Here is an 8,619-nt window from a genome sequence, read left to right as displayed (position 1 = left end):
CAATCGTGAATTAAAGGCGCCCGTATAGCTCAATGGGTTAAGCGGGTGACCCATGTACAGGGCTGGTCCCCGATGCAGCGGCCCGGGTTCGATTCCCGCTCACGATCCTTTGTTGCATGTCTTCTCCCCCGTTTTCTGTCTCTCTCTCACTACGCCTATCTAAAAAGCTGAAAAAGGCCAAAAAAAAAAAAGTGAATTAAAGTTGCTCTACATTATTTAAAGTTGCTCCATATTCGTTAAAGTTGCTCTAAATGAGTTAAAGTTGCTCTGTATTAATTAAAGACATTTCTAAGTGACCCCAAACTTCTGAACAGTAGTGTGTCTGAACAACAGGTGTTTTCTTTACATTTAACAGAATCCTCTTGTCTGGTTGCAGAAAAATCCAATTTCAAAATGTTTTTTCAGTTTCATTCATTTCTCAGGTCCAACATCCAGGAAACAAAAATGAACCAACTCTGCCATCTAGTGGCCACAAGAAGAACAAACAGACCTCTTTAAAGTGTGCAACAAACATTTAATGTAAACTAATGACATTTTGCATTAGGAAGTGTAGTATCTGATCTGATATGAGTTCTGATAGTTGTTGACCATAGAGTGAACTTTTAACTAACAGGTGGTAGTAAGTACTGAGAATGTGTTTTCGGCTCCAGAAACCCTATGCTGTGTTGACATTGGGGTCCACTGTTAACCTATAGCTGACCTGTGACCCTTGGAAATGTGCAGAGTAGGGGGTTTTTGTCTGAGGAGGTGTTGTTCTTGAGTAGGGGTTTAAACCAGATGATGTAATTCTATCCTTTACCAGAGGGTATAAAATGACCACCAGCCCTTTGTTCAAGTGGGATTTTCATATTGGCTGGGAAACTCTCCACAGGCAGACCATGGTGCCTGTTCAGATGCTGTCTTATTTATGTAATAAATTATATCAAAAAAGTAACAGTGTCAATGGACGTTTTCTTCAACATCTACACATCCTTGAGGTTTAAGAGAAACTACGACAGAAGCCTTGATAAATAAGTTAAAAATCTAACTACAGATCAGTTTTACACAGGTTACGATGATGTCAATGATACGTCGAGTTGCTTCATCGAGCGCTGCTACAGCTCTCGGATGGCGTTTATTTAGCAAATTAGGAGTTTTATGACAATGTTGGACAAACTGATAAATCCGTAAATACAGTAAAAAGCCTAAATAACATCCCAGGAGTCGCCTGAATCCCGTTCCCATCTCAGTAGAAGCCCGAGTCCTGAGCAGCCCAGTTTGGAGTCTGAGATAAAAAACAAAAACAACAACAAAGAGAAGAAATACTGAAGCAATTTGTTCCAAATCAGAAATCTTCAAATTGAAAGCATCTCTCAGAGGGGCGGGCAAGATCAAAAGACAGCACAGATTGGACAGTTAGGAGACAAAGTTAGAGAGGCCAGACAGAGATGGTTTGGACATGTGCAGAGGTGGGACAGTGGATATATTGGTAGAAGGATGCTGGAGCTGCCAGGCAGAAGATGGAGAGGAAGACCAAAGAGAAGATTTATGGATGCAGTTAGAGGGGACATGCAGATAGCTGGTGTGAGGAAAAAAGATGTATAGGACAGGAGGAGGTGGAGGAGGATGACTCGCTTTGGCAACCCCTGACAAGGGAGGAGTCCAAAGAAGAAAAAGGTCTGATCTACTACAGAATTTATTTGGTGGAATATTTCTTTGTTAGTTACCTGGTTTGCTCAGCTGAAGTCTCTTTCTGCTCTCTTCCTCGTTTTGCAGAAACTGGATGAGCTGGTCAACTTTCCACTCACCACTGGAGTCTTATTTAGGTGCATAAGTCAGCTGCATGTCTTTTAGCTGTAGTAGCACCGGGCATAGCATGCATCCAAGTCCAGGCTGCCAATCTGGATTTCATCTCACAAAGACTAAATTCATGATTTAAAGGATCCATGAGTTGCTTGACCCCATAAAGGAGCATTTTGAATTTTGCAGTATTTGAGAAACCTACCTACAACAATAAAAGCTTACAGTGACAATTGCTATTTTTTTTGTTTTTTTTAAAAAATCTTTTCTTTCTTCTTTTCAGCACAAAGTAAAAATGCAGATGGTAAGGGCAAAGAACCCAAAAGAAAACTAAAAAAGATGGAGAAAGAGCCCAGCAGGAAAAAGAAAATGAATAATCAATCTGGTAAATGCGCCACACATACACAAAAGTCACTAAACACCAAGTTACTTAAGCACGAAAGCATAACTGAAGCATGGTCAAAAGAAGTTATCCACACCACCCAAAGACAATATGGTGACCATTCTCATCTTTCTGCAGAACACTGTAATCCTACAACTCAGTTAGTCAATTATATCAACTAACTTAATTAGATAAGATACCACGTACATACCATCTAGAACAGGGGTGCTCACACACAGCATGCGAGCTACTTATAAAATGACCAAGCCAAAATGATCTACCAGCTATAAAATTGCAAAACATGTATTTATTCATAAATATATTGAGAATTCTTAATATGAACCATATATGTTGGTGTACCTTGCATAACTACATGAATCCATATTGCTCCATACAACTCTGTACATTTTTTTGTCTTCACCTTACTCTGATGACTTGCACTGAATGGAATCATCCAGGGATGCATAGTTGGGACAGTAGCTGCTGACATCCAGCCTCAAGCACACTTTCAAATGATCATCAGTTATGGTGGAACGGTACTTGGACTTAATGATCTTCATGTGGGAAAAGGCTGATTCACAATAAATAAGTGGAGCCGAATAATGCAGTCAAGGAGGCTGCACATTTCCTCATGTTGGGGTACTTTTCCTCTGTGAGTAAGTTCCAGAACTGTCCATGAGCTCTGGACTTCAGCTCAGTGTCAGTTTGTAGAGTCAAAATCTCATCCTCCACTCCAGAAGAGTTCAGGTGAAACAGAGTTGCAATTTTTGATGCAAGTGAAACAACCTCAGCATCTTCCCGAAAAGGGTAGCACATGAATGTGGCAATTGGCTCGAGTAAAGCAAAGTCTTCCAATCGTTTGTCAGACTCTGACAGACAAGTGTCAATCTGTTTTATGTAGCGTACATTGTCAAGCTGCACACATGACTTCCCTTGCGTCTCTGACGCGAGGTTCTGGAAGTTGGCCAAATCATGGTGCTGGAGCTTTGAGGACAGATGCTGCATTTTTCGTTTGAAAGTATTAACTGAGCTTATCATATTGATCACAGTTACCGTTTCCTTGCAGCTCTAGATTAAGGTCATTCAACATGTTGGTCAGATCGGTTAAAAATGCCGAGTCTAGCAGCCACTGGTCATCATTTAGTTGGTTATATTCTGCATGTTTAGCTTCACAGAAAAAAAACCTTAATCTCCAGACAGAGGTCTCAAAATTTTTTCAGAAATTTCCCTCTACTAAGCCATCTGACATCAGTGTGCAACAATAACTCAGAGTGGTCACTGTCAGCGTTATCCAGATTAGAGGTAGACCGATATATTGGCCGGCCGATATTTTGCGCCGATATATGGACTTTTTTCAATATCGGCCATCGGCCGATATTTACAAATAAAAAGCCGATTTGTGATCAGGCACCTGTACGGGCAGCTGCCACGACCGCTTTTCCCTTAGAAGGACCCCCGGCACTCAGAGAGCAGAGCATGAGCGGAGCGAGTGAGCCAGGCAACAACAAGCCTCGCTCCACACCTGCTTATTTGGTAAAAAAAAAAAAAGAAACAGGTAAGAGATAAGAGAGAAAATGCAATGTTGATTTAGCCTTTAAAAGTCTTTACTGTGTGATCAACAAACTGTAAAAGTTAGCCGTTTAAGTTTTAGCGTCAGCCTCAGGCATACAAGCAAGTGAGAAAGTGAAAGTAAATCTGTGGATGCACTGTGTGTGTGTGTGGTGCGCTCCTATGCCCAGAGCGAGGCTGCTGCACATCCCTCATCTGCACACCCAGCGTCCGTATGTTTATATTATCTAATTATAGTAGCAGCGGGAGACAAAACAGCAGCGGTCCCAGTAAGCTGACATCAGCAGCATGCAGAGCACCCAGGCCTGCTAAAAACGACATTAGCATTACGATGCTACATTGCTAGCCGTCAGCACAGTCGCTATATTTAGAAACATACTTGTCAGTTGCGGCAATTACACACACACTCGCGAGGAGGGAGGACGAGAGCCCATGCAGCCTGGTGTTCCAGTTTAACTGGTGATCAGGTTAACTGGCGATAGTTTCCGTCTCCAGATGTTTCGTCCGCAGATTCATCACGATCAGACCTGGATTTACGTGAAATAAAGATACCAGATAAAGAAGACCTCGCCGAAAAACGTCGGCATCACTGCTTAATAAAGTCTATATCCATGTAAATATCATCTACAGACAGTAAAAAGAAAGGTGCGGGCCGAGATAAAAAACACGTATTTTTCAAGTACGGTGAGAGGATTTGAAACCACATAATCCAGCGATAAAATTACGAGACCACCGTTTTACTCATTGTGCTACCGATCAGCTCTGCAAGCATTCTGCTTCATCTACATAGAGCACTGTCATTCTGTCAGGTGTTTAACACCTGGTGATTGTTCAGGAAACACGTCCATGTCAACTGGGGATAATCACAACTTAACACAGGCTTCCTGGTTAACAACGGGTCAGAAAACTATTTATTGTCTCACCAATAAAACCCACAACATAGAAGCACGTCCACTGCTGTGTTGTGTGTTAGTTTGTGTGTTCAGTGGAACAGATCCAGAGCAGAACTTCGAGCTTAACTCGGGTTTGTTCTCAGAAACACTCAGACCCTCAGCAGCCTCCCATCAGAACAACACGCAGCACAACATCAGCTGGATTTGCTAAAATGCATCGGAACAAACTGAGACCACGTTGTTTAAACTAGTCACTCAGACAACAATAAAACACGTTCAGTCCTCCACGTCCTAACCCCTCATTTCAGAGCATATTAACCGCTGACAGGAAGCAAAGGGATCTGACCTTTATATTTACTCCCCACATCATTTCAGAGTCAAATGTACTTTACTCACCTATATTTGTGGGATAGTTTCAGTTACTTCACAAATTATGTACAATGTGATGCTTTTCTAAATTTATACTACCCAACAGAATACACAGAGACATAAAAAAGTTCTTGCCCCCTTCTGGAATTATTATTTTTTAAAATTCTTCTCCCGCTAAAATGTTTAAGACCATCAAACAAATGTAAATATTGGACAAAGGTAACCAAAGTAAACACAAAATGCAGTTTTTAAATGAGGACTTAATGTTTTAACCCTCCTGCCGTCCTGTGGGTCAAATTGACCCGTTTCAAAGTTTGAAAATGCAGAAAAATATATATATTTTCACAGTGAAAACTTCTACATTTTCAACATTTTTGGGAAATTTTTGAACATTTTTTGGAGCAAAAAATGCTTAAAAAAAAAAAAAAAAAGTTTCTTTAAGAAAATTCTGAAGGACAAGCTGGTCTTAAATCTAGAGTCATGTCACTGTTATACAACCTAAAATAAGTAAAACACATCTTAAATCTTGCACTCAACATGAATGTTTAAAAAGCAGATGTCTACTTTTGAGTTAAAAACAGCTGCTTTTGGACATAACTGGCTTCCCCGAAAACACAACACCTCCAAATGCTGTCAAAACACGACTAAATATTAAGATTTCTATCTAACTGTGAGAAGACATATCTCAAAATGCTTCAGTTCATCTTTGCAATCTTATTTCAAGTACAAGATGGTCTTACATCTAGAGAAGTGCCGCTATAATACAACTCAAAGTAAGTTTAATACATCTCAAATTAGGAGGTTACATGAATGCAAAAATCTATTTTTGAGTGAAAAAATATTTTTTAGCATGTCCGGCTTATTTTAAGACACCTAAGCTTGACAATCCTGGTAAAATATAGCTTTAGATAAGTTTTTCCAGCTAATTTTAAGATCTCAATATTCTAAATATCCTATCTTATTTCAAGAAATCTTACCAAGCCATTTTTCACTTGTTCTATTGGCAGATTTTTTTTCACTTATTTCAAGGTAAAAGTTCCTTGAAATAATTTTTTTTTCTTGTTTTGAGAGAGGCATTTTTTTCCATTGTCGGCAGCTTTTTATGGAAAATATTGTTTGACGTTCAATTCATACATTGTTTTACATATTCATAGCCCTTCTATTTAATTTGATATATATGTATGCACAATTTTAGAGTTTTTAACTGTTTTTTTTGGGCAGATCACTATTGCTGATTTTTAATGGAATATCTCCATAGAGGTACAGAGGAACATTTCCAGCAACCATCACTCCTGTGTTCTAATGCTACATTGTGTTAGCTAATGCTGTTGAAAGGCTAATTGATGATTAGAAAACCCTTGTGCAGTTATGTTAGCACATGGAGAAAAGTGGGAGTTTTCATGGAACCTAACCAGACCCCAGGTTGGGAACCACTGAGTTAAACCACAAAAATGTTTGTCTTTTAATAACTTAATTATAAACTTTTACGTTTATGAAAAAATATTTTTGTTTTTAAGAACCATCAAAATGATACCATTTATCAGACCCAGAAACTGTGAAAACAGAATGAATCTATGGATTTTCAACTTTTTGAAGGTCCTTGAACTACTTATGCTGTTGTTATGTGCCATACAGCGGGAAAACTGAACTAAATCTAGGCCTTAAATCATCAAAATCACTTTATTTTCTTTATGTCCCATTTTAAAATTGTATTAATTTTATCAATTTTAAATTTTACACATGTATATGTCTATTCATTGATTCAACTGTCGACCAAAATTTATTTGAATTTGAAAATAATTATCTAGTGTGTCAAATATTGCTGTTTGACAAATGCGATTAATTTTGATTAATTAATTACAAAGCCTGTAATTAATTAGACTAATTTTTTTAATCGTGTCCCACCACTAAAAAAAATACCAGGTTCATCATCTATCTAGTGATGGTTCTTTATCTGTCAAAATATATGTGTAACATAAAGCTGATATGTTGACACTGACAAATGTAGAATCTTCAAACAAAAAACAAAAGAAAAGCTAGTCAACTTGGCACAACGTTGACATGTAGAAAAAGTCACAGTTTTACATGAAATATAACAACCTTTTTGTTGCCTTAATGCCATTTTTCTCTTCTGTACTTTCACCACAAATTCCCCAAAAACAGTTTTTTAAAAAATGAAGAAATTTCCCTGGCCTTTGGACAGTGTTTTGTGTTCAGGTTTGCTAATGTGAATGGATTCACAGTACAAAAGATTTCCTGTAGTGAGCATATATTTTCCCACAATCCTTTGCTATATAAAGTCATTTACTATTTAAACATTAGTAATGATAAAAAGAAAAAAATCCTGTAAAAACAGAAAGGATGGTGAGGTTTTCAACTTTGCAACAGTGCCTGAGCAAATCATATGTGATGCTTGGTTCCATCGGGAAAATTCCCAAATTCTAAACTGAAAATTGTGATATTTCCATCAAATCATTTGATTCTACATGACTCACTTAAAAAGTGTCCAAAAATATACTGTTCACACTGGATCCGATAACCAACAAGCACATAACAAAATAACTGTAAATATTTGGCTACACTGAGAAAGAAAATGGAATGAAAGACCACAATCAGGAAGATTATGGTGAAATTCCCAAGTTCTTGCTTCAGACACACACACATGTAGAAATTCTTGGAAACATTACTTTGACTAGTTTCCCTGTGCGCTAAAGTTTTGAGTAATCAGGTTTAATATTACAGTAAGATTCTTCTTTACATCCCACTTTATACAAAGAGAAATACAAGACAATGCATTTACTGTCCAATACAATGAATTAAAAGTTGTGGTGCAGATCAGCTGTGTGCAAGTAGGATACAGTATGTGCACATTAAATGAAAAAACAATGACATTGTTGGAACAACAAGCTCTTGTCCACCATATGAACCCTGTTCAGTACTAAAAACTACCTTCTGAGCTTTAGTTCTGTTTAAATCAGAACCACCAGTGTTTGAACAACAACAACCAGAATGTGGTGCATTTACTGAGAGAAACAAACAAATGTAGAATTAAGGCGAAATTATATTTATTTGCTGATAATGACTGATAATAGATTTTTTTTCTTTTATTTTTATTTGGTTTTATTTTTTTCTTTTCTTTTTGTTTTTGGGAGGCAATTTAGAGAGTCCAATTAATCAATTTGCACGGGGAGAAAACAGAAGTGGCCACAGAAAACAGCCCACCAGAGTAGTGGAGTCGTTTTTATGAGGCTGCTGTGCTCTTCACTGATTCCACCCTGCTGCCCTTACATTTCACTTTTCTTTGAGATATTTTTTTTCTTTTCTTTGTTGGGGGCAATTTAGAGAGTACAATTAGTTTGTGTTTTTGTGATGTGAGAGGAAACCGGAGCATCCCGGGGAAAACTCAAGCCTTTGTAATTCTTCTCTTGAATTGCGTTTCCACAACAATGTGAATTTCCCCTGGCTTGGGGAAAAATAAAGGACTTATCTCTACTGTGATTTTCTCACAGAGGAAATACTGATACACAAAAAAGGATTACTAATATAATCGCTACGGTATTAGAACCTGCCCAACTCTTCTTCAAACGGCGAAAGTTTTCGCTGAAGCCTCTTCCCACCGCTGAGAAG

The sequence above is a fragment of the Amphiprion ocellaris genome, chromosome 15, assembly GCF_022539595.1.
Source record: "Amphiprion ocellaris isolate individual 3 ecotype Okinawa chromosome 15, ASM2253959v1, whole genome shotgun sequence".
Taxonomy (NCBI): domain Eukaryota; kingdom Metazoa; phylum Chordata; class Actinopteri; family Pomacentridae; genus Amphiprion; species Amphiprion ocellaris.
Note: the sequence above shows the minus strand (reverse complement) of the source record.